The sequence below is a fragment of the Microcaecilia unicolor genome, chromosome 9, assembly GCF_901765095.1.
Source record: "Microcaecilia unicolor chromosome 9, aMicUni1.1, whole genome shotgun sequence".
In the NCBI taxonomy this organism is placed as follows: Eukaryota; Metazoa; Chordata; class Amphibia; order Gymnophiona; family Siphonopidae; genus Microcaecilia; species Microcaecilia unicolor.
In genome coordinates this window covers 106,198,796-106,217,335 of record NC_044039.1, presented here as the reverse complement: position 1 = coordinate 106,217,335, position 18,540 = coordinate 106,198,796, and the positions used below count along the sequence as shown (strand labels likewise).

Here is an 18,540-nt window from a genome sequence, read left to right as displayed (position 1 = left end):
CAGTCAGACTCTAACCTCTACAAAATGGCCAAGAGCAAGGAGCTGTCTAAGGATGTCAGGGACAAGATCATACACCTGCACAAGGCTGGAATGGGCTACAAAACCATCAGTAAGACGCTGGGCGAGAAGGAGACAACTGTTGGTGCCATAGTAAGAAAATGGAAGAAGTACAAAATGACTGTCAATCGACAAAGATCTGGGGCTCCACGCAAAATCTCACCTCGTGGGGTATCCTTGATCATGAGGAAGGTTAGAAATCAGCCTACAACTACAAGGGGGGAACTTGTCAATGATCTCAAGGCAGCTGGGACCACTGTCACCACGAAAACCATTGGTAACACATTACGACATAACGGATTGCAATCCTGCAGTGCCCGCAAGGTCCCCCTGCTCCGGAAGGCACATGTGACGGCCCGTCTGAAGTTTGCCAGTGAACACCTGGATGATGCCGAGAGTGATTGGGAGAAGGTGCTGTGGTCAGATGAGACAAAAATTGAGCTCTTTGGCATGAACTCAACTCGCCGTGTTTGGAGGAAGAGAAATGCTGCCTATGACCCAAAGAACACCGTCCCCACTGTCAAGCATGGAGGTGGAAATGTTATGTTTTGGGGGTGTTTCTCTGCTAAGGGCACAGGACTACTTCACCGCATCAATGGGAGAATGGATGGGGCCATGTACCGTACAATTCTGAGTGACAACCTCCTTCCCTCCGCCAGGGGCCTTAAAAATGGGTCGTGGCTGGGTCTTCCAGCACGACAATGACCCAAAACATACAGCCAAGGCAACAAAGGAGTGGCTCAGGAAGAAGCACATTAGGGTCATGGAGTGGCCTAGCCAGTCACCAGACCTTAATCCCATTGAAAACTTATGGAGGGAGCTGAAGCTGCGAGTTGCCAAGCGACAGCCCAGAACTCTTAATGATTTAGAGATGATCTGCAAAGAGGAGTGGACCAAAATTCCTCCTGACATGTGTGCAAACCTCATCATCAACTACAGAAGACGTCTGACCGCTGTGCTTGCCAACAAGGGTTTTGCCACCAAGTATTAGGTCTTGTTTGCCAGAGGGATTAAATACTTATTTCCCTCTGCAGAATGCAAATAAATTCATATACTTTCCACAATGTGATTTTCCGGATTTAATTTGTGATGTGCTATCTCTCACTGTTACCAATAACCTACCCTTCAATTATGGGCTGCTCATGTCTTTGTCAGTGGGCAAACTTACAAAATCAGCAAGGGATCAAATACTTATTTCCCCCACTGTATGTGCCACCCCGTCAGTTAATGATCACAGGCTGGTTTTACCGAGTCCCAATAACTAGAGCTAAATTGGAATCAATGAGACATTGTGCATATTTGTTTTCTGGCGCCTAACTTACGGAACACTCTGCCTCTCTCAATTCGATCAGAGATGGCTTATAAGCAATTTAGAGCAAACTTGAAGACCCATTTTTTTTCTTGTGGCCTTCAATGATGCAGGAATGCTGGGAGGAGGGCAGTGGTAGCATTGCAATAAATTGTACCATGACAGTAATAGATAGAATGGATTTTTTTTTCTCCAGTATGATGAAGTCTTCCTGTTTTTATTGCAGTTCATATTCTGGCTTCCATATATATATTTTTTTTAACAGTATGTACATCACCTCGATTTGACCTTGGCCAAGGTTAGTGATTTATCAAGTTTTAAATAAACAAAAACAATTATTCCACAAGTGCTTAAATAAGCACTTACAAGGATAGCAAAGGAAAAAGGAGGCACCCAAACTGTACATCTCCTCTCTCATTGCAAGTACATAAGTATTGCCACACTGGGAAAGACCAAAGGTCCATCAACCCCAGCATCCTGTTTCCAACAGTGGCCAATCCAGGTCACAAATGCCTGGCAAGATCCAAAAAAAGTACAAAACATTCTATACTGCTTATCCCAGAAATAGTAGATTTTCCACAAGTCCATTTAACAATGGTCTATGAACTTTTCCTTTAGGAAGCCGTCCAAACCTTTTTTAAACTAAGCTAAACTAACCACCTTTACCACATTCTCTGGCAATGAATTCCAGAGTTTAATTACACAGACATGAGGATAACTTTATAAACATTTTTTTGCATGTAAAACCCTGTTTTATGTGGGTAAAAGGACTTTTATATAATTATGCCAGGGGTTACGCACAGTGACAAAACAGCATGTAGGCACTCTCTCGGGCAGAGTTTGGGAGGGAACTATGTTATTATTTATTTATTTAAAAATTTCTATGCCGCTTACAACTAAGCGGCTCACAATAAAATCATATACAAATAAAAGTCTTCTTATATCAATCAGAAAACAAAAATATCAGCCCCATGCTTTCACAAACAGGTGTGTCTTCAACAGTTTACAAAACTGTGCCATACTGTTACACAATCTTAAAACTCCAGGTAAAGCGTTCCAAACCTGTGGACCAGCACAGGAAAAAGCTGCATTCCAAGTACCATCTTATTCCACAAAAAGTAAATCTCTAGTCACCAACAGCACCACATTTTCTGACCGCAAGGCTCTTGATGGCCAATACACAGAGATCTCTTCTACAAGACACCATGGAGCAGAATCTGAATACCGAGTCTGAATCAAACATGCAGTCTCATACAATACTCTAAACTGAATAGGTAACCAATGCAATGACCGAAGTACAGGAGAAACATGCTCTAACCGAGATGTTCCACCCAACAATCGTGCAGCAGCATTTTCATTTGTCTGTAATTGCCTGCATCTTGGCTTTAGCAATACCCAGATGCAGTACATTTATTTATTTATTTATTGGGATTTATTAACCGCCTTTATGATGAGATTCACCCAAGGCGGTGTACAGCAAGTACAGTTTAACATAAAACTTACAAATTTGTTAACAGCATAACAATAGTAAAACAACTCGGGCATTCGGCACACACTCAGACGTATCAACCCCAGCCCCCTTCAATACCACACTACAAGCCGTATCTTCGATAGAATTGGATTTATTTTGGCCGCAGCCAGGAACATCAAAATTGTTACAACTTAAACAAATTACATTACATCTTCTACTAATCATTATGCCAGCATGCATTTCTACCCGGGTACACAGCTTCTACACGTAGTTGCATATTCTGGGCCACAGGCCAAGCCGTACCAAGCCCCTGTGGCCCCCTGTGCTGTTTTCAAAGCACCCGATGTCACTTGGTGTCTCCCGTTGAAGGAGGCACCTACCACATTTACAAAATGACGTTCTAGGCCTCCCGGCCGCCCAAGCCAGGAGACAAGCTGTATACACGTTGTTTCCCGTTGAAGGAGGCACCTACCACATTTACAAAATGACGTTCTAGGCCTCCCGGCCGCCCAAGCCAGGAGACAAGCTGTATACACGTTGTTTCCTTATAACAAGGCTGCTCACATGCAAGCCTACCATTTGCATCAACTTGATAATTTTCCACACAACTCTTTCTGCAGCAGTAGTTACCCCAAACTTGTAACTGTTATGTGTCAAGCTGCTGTGTACCCATTGCTGGCTGTGCGTAAACATTGTAGTCTAACGCCACAGGCCACGGCAACAACACCTCGTTTGCCGTGGTCCCCCACCCCTCCTGGCTGCGGTCATGCTCTAACGCTATGGCTTGTATCTATTCGTAAGTCATGTGGGATCGTATGACTTTTAATGCACACAAGAATGCCTGAAGCCTCCCTCCCTTACCTATACCCTGTTATGGCTACTCTATCGCCCTGGCTCCTCTATCGCTCTGACAACCCAGGCTCTCACTGTTCGGTCTCACTGCTGCCCTTCTATGCGCCCACCGCCTTTCCCTGTGCCCAATGTACATACAAGTGATGAGTGACCGCATATCCAAATCCGCTGCAGCTCATTCTGGATATGGATACCTGTAACAGAATATAATCGGAAGCAACATGTTAGCACAGTGCAAGCAACCATTATCACTTTGCTGTGGATGCCTTAATGGGTCCAATGTACCGCTTGTATACACTAGATGGGTCTGATGTAGCGCTTATATACATTAGGTCGCCATCGGCCCAGTCTTTTGATGGCCTCTATGGACACTCCTAGCGCTGCCACTGCCGTAGCTGCCCTAATCCTAAATGAGTGGGTACTGTACATAGTGTATGAATCAGCAGGCTGGTCTTTGGTCTTTGTTTTAAGTCGGCTTAAAGGTTCAGGACAGGGCATGTCCGTTCCGATCCATTTTGATTTGTGAATAAGTAGGTCAGTTGCCGCGGCTGTAATGGCCGCGTCACGTATTAAGAGGGACATGCCATGGTGGGCATGCTTGTACGTAGCCACCAACTCACTGACTCGCAGAGCACCATGCAAAGCTAATGAGAATGCGCATTTGACTCGACGGCCCTCAAACTCAGTGTCACTTATCTCCTCTAATGATGCAAAGAGACGGCCCATTTCCCTGCCGGTACTGGGTTTTCTTTTACCTGGGTAGGGTACTCCCGGCCTGCCCCATCCTTTCATCAGTCTCGTGACAACAAATGACCTAGATGGATTTTGGACAGCCACCGCTTTGGCGAGAAAACTGATGGCTGCGAACATGATTGAGACCTGGTTTCTGCTAATTCCCTTCATACATGCCGGGGGCCGGGAATATATCAGTACCACCCTTCTCTTCTAAGTGTTGACTATATGTGCGGTTGTGTATCTTGTCCGCGAGATATCTGTTAACTATCGCAGCATCGGGTCCCATTTCCGGGTCTGCGCTCTAAAAACGAGAAAGAGCATCCATTATAGCCATTCTCCCTGCCTGGTATATGTTTAGCTGTAATCACTGCGGAACTATCTGTCTGCACACATAACTTGTGGGAAGTGCATGGCGGACAACTACTGCCATATTGTCTGAGGGAATTACAATTAACTTGTGAGATATGCCAGGTCCCCCCAGGAAACATGATATCCTACGTGGTCCCTGCTGAAACCCGAGCTTGCTGCGCACCACGCTCCCTGGAAGTAAATCTGCCGCATCTGTAAAGAAAATGCAGGGTTTCCGTGAGAGTGGGTGAATCGTGCCAAAATGAAATCCCATGGGCCAAGAACCTGCTAAATCTCGCTTCATGTCCTGTGTACGTCTGAGATGAAAATGCGCTTTGTTTGTTCCCGATGTTGCTAAAGCTATTGGGAATCACCCTTATTGCGAAGCCTACTGGACCCAGGAGTTCCTGTACCTGCTTCAGCCTTGCTTTTTTACAGTGCCACCTCGTATTCGCCGCTCTGGCAAGCTTATCAATTTTGTCAGCCGGCAGTCTGGAACATCTAGTTCCAATTCAATACCTATAATGTAAGGATTCGCCGTGGGTCTACTGTTTTTTCAACGGCTAATGGGATGTCCAATTTCTGTGCCAAGTGGATAAAGACCTGTAACACATCCGTCCACTCTTGTGATTCCCGGTCTTTGAACAGGAAGTCCTCCAGATGAGGACCAGAGACCTAGCGGGGGCTAGTTGCTCCACTACCCCGTGCACAAACATGCTAAGCTCTTTGAAGTATGCGCACTAGATGTGGCCACACATGGGGACATATTTATCGCAATAAAACCTCTCCTGGAACCTGACACCTAACAAGGGAAAGGGCTGTGGGTGTAAAGGCAAGGTGCGAAAAGCCGAATCTCCGTCCACCTTAGCCCAATGTGCCTAGTTGCCTTGCCGCCGAATTATTTGAATGGCATTGTCTACAGATGCATATTGTACTGTACAGCTGCTATGGTCAATGTAGTCATTTACTGATGTTCCTATGTGGCGGGACAAATTACGACTGGGCCTACCTTTCCCCAGCTCCTTCCTTGGTATTATGCCTAGCGGAGACACTGTTGTTGCCTTGAAGGGCGGGTCCTCAAACAGCCTAGCAATAGTTCTTTGGTAATCTTGCCTGCAGCTATCTGTCGATGCATGTGAATCGAGGATGCATTGTTGGGGTAGTGTTGTCACTGTGGTGTTGTCCTCTAATATGGAATCATGCAACCTGATTGGAAACCTGTGGTGATGCACCCGTTCTGTCAGGGTAACGGGCTAACCTTGAAGCTTGATGGCTTCCGGACCCTGTCCTGAGTTAATAGGTTGCTTTCTCCTGTCTCATAAGCTTGATGGGGGGAGCGCTAGCTCCCTCAGTACCCTGTCCCGTGTTACTAGATTGCTGTTCCCTGTCTCTGGGGAGCCTGCCTTGCCCTGCAGCATGCCTGCCCGCATGGGCGTGTCGGGTGCTAGGTGCAATGTCCGCTGCCTCCGTCCTGCCTTTGTCCTGACGGCATTGCCTGACAGGACTACCACTGGTGCTGACCCGATATGAATGGATTGTCTGCACTGCTTTCTTGTAAATTTAATATCTTAGTTAAGCCATGCCCGTCCCCTAAATATCTCATGCGCTTTTAAAATTATATTCCATATCCCACACCAAGTCCGGGCCCCTTTCCGTTTCCTTCACTATAGTGAGTGTCCTGAGTATGTGAACAGCTGAGTGTCCTAAGTATGTGAACAGCCTCCGACCAGCCCATGAAGGACCCAAATATCTTGGGCTTCTTATCTGTTACGCTATCCCTGCCTACGGTACCCTCCTCATGCAACTCCCACACAAGGAGGGAGAAGATATCGATCCACCTGTATTGTGAGAACGGTACCTAATGCATCGCTCCTGTGATTAAGTACTCCCACATCCTGACTGGTCCCCTGTGCACCGACCGGTGCCACAACCGCATTCTGTCCTGCCATATTGGGCTCCGTTACCCGTTCTTATCGTCCCATACTGCACGTTGCTCTTCTCCTGCTTCCAAATTCAAAAGGACTTCCTGTGCAGTTCAAATTCCTCTCTCCTCCTCCCTTGCTCCTCCCCTTTTTTCCTGCCCCCTCCCCTTGCTACCCCTTGTTTCCCTCCCACTACTACCTCTGCTCTCTAGCTGGGCCCTCCCTGTACCCTCCCCCACACTTCTGTCTTTGCTGGCCTTCAGCCCGGTTGTGGTCGGCCCCCCTTTAATGGGTGTGCCTGGTTCTTAACCAAGTATAAACATAAATACAATAAATGAGGTAAACTTCTAATAATAAAACTACCATAAAATACTATTTAAAAAATACACATTTAACAGCACTGAAATTCAAACACCAGAGATGTTAGCATAATACTAATGATACACCTAATAAGCATGCATTAGAACATTCAACTAACACAGATATGATGCTAATGCTTTTCTACAATACGGTTTATCATATAACTGAGGGACCAAGTGCAGATATATGATGGGAACAAGACGTGTGGTACAGAGTCAGTTGGGATAAATAGATGATTGGCTAAACTCAACATTGCAAAAATCGATCTCAGAAATCACCATACTCTATCCTACAGATATAAAGTCACATTTAGATAACATTGTAGTCATCTGCATCTTTATAAAATAGGATGTTGATAGGCACCTTCTTAACTCTTTCAATCTAGCTAACATATTTTAAAATTAACCTCTAGACCGTGTGTTGTTGTGGATTAGGAGGGGGATGGGGTGTTGAGAGGGTTGACATTGGGGTTATTGTTGGTTATTGATAATTTGGAAGGAGAAATGAAAATGTCACATTGTATTTGCTTTAATGTGGAGTCATGAAATGAGAGAACATTGTTGTGGTCTTGTTATAGACTTAGGCTCTGGATTGTGGTAATAAAGAGAGTTTTCAAAAAATAATATTGCCCTCCAGTGAGATAATTCCATAAAGAGGATGCTACCATTTATGCAGTGAATACATTCATATGACTATAATAGCAGCATATAGACATGTATGTGTGCAAATACATACGAAGATGCCAAAAATCTGCTTATCTGTTATTCTGTAAATACACGCAATTCTTACATAGTGTGCATTTGATAGATGGGCGTACATATCGGTGAGACTCATATGTGCCTAACTTAGGGCCTCTTTTACTAAGTGGCAGTAAGCCCATAGGAGCCCGGCGGTAGTTCCCACCCTCAGCCCACACCATTTCTGGCGCAACAAAAAAATTACCCAGCGGTAATCTGCCCGGTCACCACCGAATTAGCAGAGGAGCACTTACCACCACCTCAATGAGTGGCAGTAAGTGCTCCCCCTGAAATGGCCTCACGGTAAGTGGTTCACTTACCACACAACCAATTTTTTTTAAAGACGGCCTTTTACCCGCTGCGGAAAAAGGAGGCCCCCTTTTACCATAGGACAGGCTGTCTCATTGATTGGTGCAACAACAACCCCTTGAGAAAGCCGAGTTGTGCGAAACAGGCATCTGTCGGGGAGAGTTCCGCACTTCAAAACAAAGCTAAGTTGAGCTTTTTTTCATAAGTCTAATTACAGCCTTGTCAGATTGTTAGACTGTTTGATTACAAAGCTCCCGTTGGGTATGCAAGATCAAGCATAGACATACCTCTGGCATTCGTAGAAAAAATAAATATAAAAAACAAAAAACAAAATAGATAAAGTAGCAATTAAGGAGGGTGGTAGGGCAAGTCAATGATTATAATAGTCGCGAAACAGGGGCATATAAAAAATTGCAACTGAACCCCAGTGACCTATGAGACTTCCCTACTTAAAGCAACACTGTATGATTCCTTTTACTAAGCAGTGATAGGCACTAGTGCATGCCAACCGAGCACCAAAAAGCACTACACGAAATGCACTGAGGCATCCCGTGGTAGTTCGCTGATCAGCACATGCTAATCCAGAGCTTTCAAAAATAGGTTTTCTTTTCTAGCAAAGGGGGGGGGGCATGCTTATGGGCACAGAATAGTTTATAGTATATTAAAACTTGATATACCGCCCAAGTTGACTCGCAGAACTGAGTGGTTTACAATATAAAAACAAAATAGTAGGAAAGAAACTACATCAATGCGATAGAAAAGAAAATAAGCAATCAAAACAGGACTGGAGGGCAGGGAAGGGAGAGGTTAGGAAAAGGGGGGAAAGAAAGGGAAAGGCAAAGTGGGGGATGGTGACAGTGAACCTGAAACTGCTCCAAATTCATTCCAGAGAGAAAGCTTGCTTAAAAAGGTGCATTTTCAGAGCAACCTTAAACAGTTTAAAAGACGATTCGGCCCGAAGAGGAAGAACGTTCCAATGAAGGGGAGCAGTAAAGAAAGCACAATGACATGTACATTCAAATTGGACAACCTTTGTGTTAGGAAGGACCAAATGATACTCATTTACAAATCGGAGAAGGAGAATAGGAATGGCCAAAAATCCAGAAGACCAAAGCGAAAGGCCTTAAAAGAATAAGCAGTTTAAAGATATGCTGTTCTATCAGTAACCAATGAAAAAGGCATTCCCCGCGCTTCTCGGTTAGCATGGTGGCATTGCCATGCGCCAAATGATTAGCACCAGATTAGCATGGGAGCCTCTAGCTAACAGATGGCGACAAGGGCTCCAGTGCAAATGGCCATATGTTAATTCGGAAATTAGAGCACGGCCATTAAGGGAAAAAAGAAAAATGCAGTAATTTTACTGCCAAGCAAGTGGCTTCAGTGCATGGGAAAGCCATGCATGAAAACTACTGCAGGCCACTTTTAGAATGGCTGACTAAAATGGCCCCATTGACTGCTGTGGTTGAATATTGATTCAATAGCTTTTATAGGCTCAAACTGTAATACTTAGAGGCTTTTTTTTAAAGTTAGTGAATACCCTACTCAGTCTTCATTCTAAAATCATACAAACACACCCAAAAATTATGACATTGAAATATGATTTTTTTTTTAATGTAGAAGAATTTATATTAGCTATGATTTGTAATGGGTTCATTTCTTTTAATTTTGATACTGTGCAAAATGTTTAAATGTTAGGCTGTTTAAAATTACAACTTAGATCTAATCAGGAAGGCTCACAAATGACTAGGGCATTGCAAGCAATTTCAGCATTGTATTTGCAAGCAGTTTCCAGTCTGTTGTTTGACCACACTGAGATATCATTTAGTCTGTAACTTAAACAAAAATTGATAAAGTTTGCTACAAAAGATGCTATCAACCAAACAAACAGGGTACTTTGTGTTACATCAAAGGTTATTTATAATGTGTTTAGAAAAATCCAATGGAAACAGGAAAATAATGTCTTGATTTTCTAAACTTCAAAACATCTGCTTCTACTTAACTTACAGCACTGTAAAGTTTCATTTCCAGGGAATATAGGCTTTCTACTTTTTGTCTGTTCCCATAACTGAACATTGTCTCACACACACACAAAATCCTGCTAAAATGAACACCAACACAATCATACCAAAACCTTACCAACCACAAATACAATTCCTACAAACAGATGTATACACAACCATGCACGTATAAAATTTAACAAGGGCCTCGCACAACTACACACCGTGGCAAGCATACAAATATCTACAGTTGCCAACTCTCCTTAGAAGGGCGACTCCCTCTTTTGTAGCCCCAAGATGTCAGTTTTTTCCACTATCATCTTCCTAACAATCCACTTCTTCCAAAATATTTCAAAGAAAAATTAAGACATCTCTCTCAAGAGCTATCAAATGTTGCCATGCATGATATAGATACACAATAAAAACAGCAAAGTCAACCTCACACACACACACATCCTCTCTCTTGCACTCACTCAGACAGCCCCCACCACCACACACACACACACACACGTGTTCCGCCAGGCACAGAGTAATAATCTGCAGTTTCTACTTGTGAGTTTAACCACAGAGAAACTTCTGCTGCATTCTAATCATGCATATTTACAACATGTGATACTTCTTAGCAAAACAAACTAGGAACATGAAGAAATGAGTTACACAAGGCGAAGGGCGAACTTGCTGCAAAATGCACCCTGATTTGCTGCTCCAGTAGGTCTGTTTCTATACACTTAGTCCCAACCACAGAGCTGCCCTCTTTGCCACAGCACTCAGAAGAAACTTCTGCACTAAGGAGAGGACAAAAAAGGGAGAGGGATTTTTAGCCTAATCAGACAAGCATTGGAGGCTTAAAATGAGAACAATCCTCTTTGTCCAAAGCATGAATTAACTCTTTAGAAGCACAAAAGAAGAGAATGGATGCAACAAAGGAACATAATCAGAGTCTAAAAATTGCTACAGATGAATACATCCTGGAGAAAGCTCTTCCCATGGGCATTTCTCCCATTGTTTCAGTGTCCTTATCTAAAGGACATTCCTCCAATTGTTTAGCAAATCCCCATTAAACTTTAGCACAAAACATTACACTCACCCGAAATCAAAAATGCACTGCCATGTACAGGAGATTCAAATGACCCACAAGCAACAATGCACCCACATATAGGAGCCGACTCTGTGGGTGCTGTGGGTGCTTGAGCACCCCTAATATTGAGAAAATTCCTTGTATGTGTCCAGGGAAGAGTTATTTCTTTTTTTTTTTTTTTTTTTTATTTATGAATTTCAAAATATACATTCATGAAAATAAATGTCAGAAAATCAGGAAATACAATACCATGACTATTATACACATAGTCAGGAGTAAATAGCAATGTCTTTGTTACTTAGACCACAATCTTAGATCAAGATATAAGGTAATTAATTACAGAGGTAAAGCATAAATAAAAATACAATAAGAGGATAAGAGCTAGATCTTTGCCTGCAGTTTTAGCTAACTTCGGTTGCTATCGAAGTAGATTCGTCTGCATTTTCTTTTGCTATTACAAACTTTTTCAACTTTTCTGGTTCAAAGAATACATAATAAACATTTCTTAAGGAAATAAGGCATCTACATGCAAATTTTAACTTAAAAGTCCCGCCTAGGGTGAGAATCCGGGGCCTAAGTCCCAGAAATTCTCTCCTTCTTTTCTGAGTAGTTTTGCTGACATCGGGGAAAATTTGTATCTTTGAACCCAGAAAATGAGAAGACATAAACTTGAAGTATAGCCTAAGAATATTATTTCTATCTGTTTCGAAGGCAAAGTTTGCAAGAAGAGTTGTTCGTTCTGTTATAATTTCTAAAGATGTTTCCAGAAATTGAGTCAAATTTACTGGAGCCTCCTCAGTAATAGCTTTGGCTCCCGTAATATAATAAACTTTTACAATTGGAGGTATAGCTTCCTTTGGAATTCCTAGTACATCAATAAAGTACTTTTTTAACATTTCCATTGGGGGTATCAAAGGACACTTAGGAAAATTTAGAAATCTTAAGTTATTCCTTCTCAATTGATTATCAAGGTATTCAATTTTTCTTTGAACATTTTCTCTATCAGAGACTATGTTTCCAACAATTGTTTGCATTTTCTTAATTTCAAGTGAATTTAACTCACTCTTATCTTCTTGTGCTTTAACCTTCAATTCCATGGTATGCTGTGATTGTTTAAAGTCTTTTACTTCAAGGTTGAAAGAATTTGTAGCCTGAAGCAGAGACGAATTCAGTGCCTGGATAGCGTCCCAAAGAACCTCTAGGGTAACGACTGCCGGTCTTGCAATAACGCCGACATTCACAGGTGGTGGAGCCATGATAGGAGAGGGCGAGGAATCAATACCTCCCGTCCTCTCATCTGATGTACTTCTATCTGGCGTCGAAAAAACAACAGGGCCACTTGTAGCCTCGGAAATCACCGATTCCGGCTCTCCCGTCGATCTCGAGACACCACCCGGTCTCGGCGGAGCAGTCTGTTGGGGCGGACTTAATGACGCCGCTTCAACGCTAAGATCCCCCGGATGTTCTGGGGATCCAACCATGGCAGAAATCAAAGCGCCACGCGCCTGAAGCCCAAACGCTTCCAAAGTCGGTTGTCGAAGAGCTGGAGTAGAAGCGGGGCTAGAAGTGGCTTTAGCCCCGCTTTTTCCCTTTCTTTTCCCCATAAATTGGGTTCCGGAAAGACCAAACGCTGCGAAAAACGGCTCGTGGTTCGGAGCTCTCAGGAAGCGCTTCCTCTCACGGTCGCCATCTTGATCTCCCGGAAGAGTTATTTCCACTGGGCTTAGCACCCCCAATAATTTTGAAAAGTTGGTTCCTATCCACCCACTATTTGTATGCAGCCCACCCCATGCTCAGGGGCAAGGGTAGCCCTAGTGGTACTATATAAAAGAAAGAATAAACTGAAAACTACAGAGATGGAGACCAGAAAGCAAAAGCTGACCAGGACAGTAAAAAAAAGGTCTAGGATGCTTGGGGAGGCAAATAGGTTCATTTTTATTTGATATACCAGTCCAAGACTAGGGCAGACAGGCACTTCCAAAGGACACAAGGGAGATATGATATTACTTGTACGTAAGGAATTATTCAAAATACATCTAAAGACTCAACACAGCAACAGTATCATGGTTTCCATGGCAGGCCCTAAATGGGGTGAAGTTGCCAGCACCCCCCCCCCCCCCCACCCACAGCTATCCCAAGGCAACGGGGGGTTAAATGGTTTGCCCAGTGCCACTCACTACTGCAGGATATGAACCCGGTCCCTCTGGTTCCCAGCCCACTGCTCTAACCATTAGACTGCACTTCAGCCTGCATCACTGGGGTATCATTAAATAAAACAACTTTATTGGTGGTTCTCCCAAAATAAGTTTACATAGGATAATAACTGAGCAAAACAAAGATGAAAAAATACAAAAAAAGGTAAAAATTAGTGAGTCCATAAACAGAATGTCCTTGTTTCAATCCTCAGACATAAATAGGCATCCTTTTAGGCAAACACCTATGTAGAGTGTGGGCATCCCAAAAGCCATTCAGTGGACTCTAAGAAACAATCAACGAACATGCCATTTTACCTCACAGTTCATGAATCAGTACTTGGTTTACATGGGGGGGGGGGGGCATTTTTGAAAGGACATCCAAGTCAGAACGTCCCAAACAGTGGTCTATCTCACATACATGTTAGAACATGCAATACGTGAATTAATGCATGCTATTGCACATTAATACACAAATCAACACATACTGTTTATTGCAAGCCCCACTATTCTCAGTGGGTCCTATTTCCTAATTTCCATTAACATATGCTATTTTATAATAAAGTACATTTGCACATTAGTAAATCTAGCCCCAAGTTTATACCTGACAATGGAAGGTGGAATGACTTTGCCCAAGGTCACAAGGTGCTTCAGTGGGGGAAGCTTGATTTGAACCATAGCTTCTCTAGTTTTCAGCCAGCTGCTCTAGCTGTTAGGCTGCTCCTCTGCTCCAGGAGAATGGAAAATAGAGTCACTTATTTCTTTATGCTTTCAAAGTGAAGGAGCATTTATAATTAAAAATGAGAATCAAAAAAGTCTTAATTGCATTAATTCCTCATACCCTCCGTCAATCCAAATTAGCTCATCGCTAAAAATATTCTTATCAACACCTGTAATAAGATAAATAGAGCCCACCTATGTCCAGTCACAGTAATTGAGCCAACTTGAATACCTCTGGATGAAGAATCGTGTTGTTTCTTATGCATGAAGAAAATTTGAAGTAATGGTCTAAACATGCTGAAAATGAAGATGCCACAACAACTCCAGGATACAGCTATTCAAAATGAAGTCTATAAGAAAGGCTTAGGCTATCCCTCCACATTTAGTAGCCATGGGTTAAGGAAACTGCTGAGGAAGGGCATTGTGAAAATTATGATTACTTTAAAAGATTTTTTTCTGGCTGAGACTGGTGAATATATTAATTATTCAACCATTTGAACATTATTCCACAAATATGCCTGTATGGGAAGGTGGCAAAAGGGTCCTGAACATTTTCTGGAGTCTCGGGTCAGTTACATTCAGACTTTTTTTAAGGTTTGGCATCTGTAGTAGATCACACTAGAAGCAGTATGGACAGCTGGATCAGGCATTAAGCCCCCAGATGAATGCTTTAGTACTTTAGGTGCAAGATTTCAACAATAGAAGCAGGGTCTTTAAAGCAGGGGCATAGCCAGACTTCGCCGGAAGGGGGGTCCAGATCCCGAGGTGAGGGGGCACATTTTAGCCCCCCCCCCCCCCCCCGCCATTGCTGACTTTGCCCCCCCCACCACCACCGACCCTCTCGACCCCCCCCTCCCACCGCCAACCCACCGTCGCCTACCTTTGCTGGCGGGGGACCCCAACCCCCGCCAGCCTAGGTCCTCTTCTTCTCGCAAAAGGCTTCCTTCTGATTCTGACGTCCTGCACGTTGTACATGCAGGACGTCAGACTCACAGAACGAAGCCTTGCAGATCAGCTGCTTCGTTCTGTGAGTCTGAAGTCCTGCACATTGTACGTGCAGGACGTCAGAAACAGAAGGAAGCCTTTTGTGAGAAGAAGAGGACCTCGGCTGGCGGGGGTTGAGGTACCCCACCAGCAAAGACAGGCAACGGCGGGCTGGCAGCAGGAGGGGGAGTTTGGCAGGTCGTCGGTAGGGGGGTCCAGGGCCAAATCTACGGGGGTCCAGGCCTCCCCAGGCCCCACATAGCTACGCCACTGCTTTAAAGCAATCCCTTGAGGAATATAAACTACTATTACTACTATTTAGCATTTCTATAGCGCTACAAGGCGTACACAGCGCTGCACAAACATAGAAGAAAGACAGTCCCTGCTCAAAGAGCTTACAATCTAATAGACAAAAAATAAAGTAAGCAAATCAAATCAATTAATGTGTACAGGAAGGAGGAGAGGAGGGTAGGTGGAGGTGAGTGGTTACAAGTGGTTACGAGTCAAAAGCAAGTGCTTACGAGTCAAAACTAGTGTTATCAGCACTTCTGAATTTGGATGCAGCCTTGATTAATGTTTATGTTTAATTTAAAGCAGAGTTTTTTTGTCTATGAGGGAAAAGTCTCAACCACTACAGCTATATTCTATACACCTGAGTGTTCATTTTATAGCCTGTAGAAAAAGTCATCATAGACTTGAAAAACCCTCAATTTTTTTCTTATATAGAATTTTTTGTTTTCTTTATCAAAAAGTAAAATCACTTATCTTGCCAAATATTCATTTGGACAGGCGCTTAGTCCAATTAGATCATGAAATTGCAATGGTTCCATTGCAATTTCATGATCTAATTGGACTAAGCGCCTGTCCAAATGAATATTTGGCAAGATAAGTGATTTTACTTTTTGATAAAGAAAACAAAAAATTCTATATAAGAAAAAAATTGAGGGTTTTTCAAGTCTATGATGACTTTTTCTACAGGCTATAAAATGAACACTCAGGTGTATAGAATATAGCTGTAGTGGTTGAGACTTTTCCCTCATAGACAAAAAAACTCTGCTTTATATGTATTTAGATTATCTGGTATTGACAGCAGAGCATCTGCGATAGCTGCATATGTTTAATTTAAAACTTGTTATAACTGCTATAAAACTAGCCCACCTCTTTAACATTGCTTTTGACTCGTAACCACTTGTAACCACTCGCCTCCACCTACCCTCCTCTCCTCCTTCCTGTACACATTCATTGATTTGATTTGCTTACTTTATTTATAGTCTATTAGATTGTAAGCTCTTTGAGCAGGGACTGTCTTTCTTCTATGTTTGTGCAGTGCTGCGTACGCCTTGTAGCGCTATAGAAATGCTAACTAGTAGTAGTAGTAGTAGTAGCTTGGTATTTACTTGGCTCAAATCCTGTCAGATAGACAATAATCAGCTCTGTTCAGCTACAGCACATCATTACCTTGGGCACTGGACTGTAGGTGCCACAGGGATCCATACTGTCTCCCATTTTATTTAATATCTACCTCAAGCCTCTGGCAGAGCTGCTTCAGTCAGTGGACACAAAATTCTACATCTATATCAGTTCTGGTCGCCTCATCTCAAAAAAGATATAAATGAATTGGAGAAGGTGCAGAGAAGGGCGACAAAAATGATAAAAGGGATGGGACGACTACCCTATGAGCAGAGGTTAAGACGGCTAGGACTCTTTAGCCTGGAGAAAAGGCGGCTGAGGGGTGATATGATAGAGGTTTACAAGATGAGTGGGGTAGAGCGGACAGATGTGAAGCGTTTGTTTACACTTTCTAACAATAATAGAACCAGGGGACAAAAGATGAAATTAGAATGTGGTAGGTTTAAAACGAATAGGAGAAAGATTTTCTTTACTCAGCGCGTAGTTAAACTCTGGAACTCAGTGCCGGAGAAGGTAGTGATGGCATCTGGGGGTCTGGATAGATTCCTGAAGGAAAAGTCCATTGATCATTATTAAATTTGGGGTTTTTGCCAGGTTCTTGGGGCCTGGATTGGCCGCTGTCAGAGACGGAGTGATGGGCTTGATGGACCTTTGGTCTTTTCCCAGCGTGGCGGTACTTATGTGCAACTACTCATACCCATTGAATCAGATCCAGCTACAGCTCTGAGTAAACTGACTGGCCGTCTAACCACAACTCAGAAATGGTCAAACAACAACAAACTTTCTCTGAATCCAAATAAAACAGAGATTCTTTGGGTACCAAACAGAAGTGGACAAATTCCCAACTTCAAAATACCTTTTGGGAAGTATGAACTCCCTCTAAAATCACAGGTCAGGAATCTTAGGATACTGCTAGACTCATCACTCACTCTGATCCCACAAATTCAAACAACTTTCAAAAATTGTCTGTATCACCTATGGCAGCTACAAAATCTCTCTCCATATATTGAAAAGACTAGTCTGACCACAGTAGACCATGCCATGATAACATCATGACCACACTACTGTAATGCCCTGTTCACTGGCTAACCCAAAAAGAGTTTGTATCAGCTCCAACTAATTCAGAATGCTGCAGCACAACTGATAGAAGGCTGCAAGTGGCGTGACCACATCACACCCTTCCTGCAAAAGCTACACTAGCTACCAGTACCTTACAGAGCCAAATTTCAAAATATGTTTGATGTTCAAGGTCCTCAGACAAAATGGGCCAGAGTACTTAAAGAATGTTAGCCCTTTACACGTCTTTAAGACCTCTAAGGTCCTCTCAAGGATCATCACTAACTATACCCTCATCAAAATAAATTGTACGATGTGATACCTGCCAGTAAGCCTTCTCAGGAGTAACCCCCACACTCTGGAATTTACTCCCAGAGGGGCTATGTATAACTCAAGACTACCTCTAAGTCAGGAAACAGGTGAAAGCCTGGCTCTTCTCCCAAGCCTTTAATACATAGGGTGACTGACTTTACACCCACTGTGCACCTGGACTAACCTGCTACACATACTGTAACTTAGATCAGTTCCTTAGCTGTTGCTAAACTATATAAAGAACTTGCCTTGATTTTAGCTAACCATCAAATTATCCCAGCTGAATCTACCATGCATCTTGTTCCCATCATATATCTGCTCTTGGTCCCTCAGCTATATGGTAAGTAGTTTTGTATAAAATCTTTAGCATCATATCTATGTTAGTTGAATGGTCTAATGCATGCTTATTAGGCATATCATTAGTATTATGCTAACATTGTTTTATAGCTCTGGTATTTGAATTCCAGTGCTATTAAATGTGTAAATTTTTATACTGTTTCATGGTAGTTTTACTATTAGGTTTCAGTGTACTGTTTTCAAGTTTACCTCATTTATTGTATTTCTGTTTATTCTTGGTTATTTTACTATTATTATACTGTTAATAAAATTGTAAGTTTTATGTTAAACTATACCTGCTGTTCACCACCTTGGGTGAATATCTTCATAAAGTCAGTTAATAAATCCCAATAAA

At 42.8% G+C, this 18,540-nt stretch overlaps 1 protein-coding gene across 1 annotated transcript in view; it reads right to left on the bottom strand.

Moving 5' to 3' along the window:
• The window catches only part of SLC25A21 (solute carrier family 25 member 21), a 672,604-nt gene that overhangs the window by 540,911 nt on the left and 113,153 nt on the right, over positions 1–18,540 (bottom strand). The window lies entirely within an intron of this gene.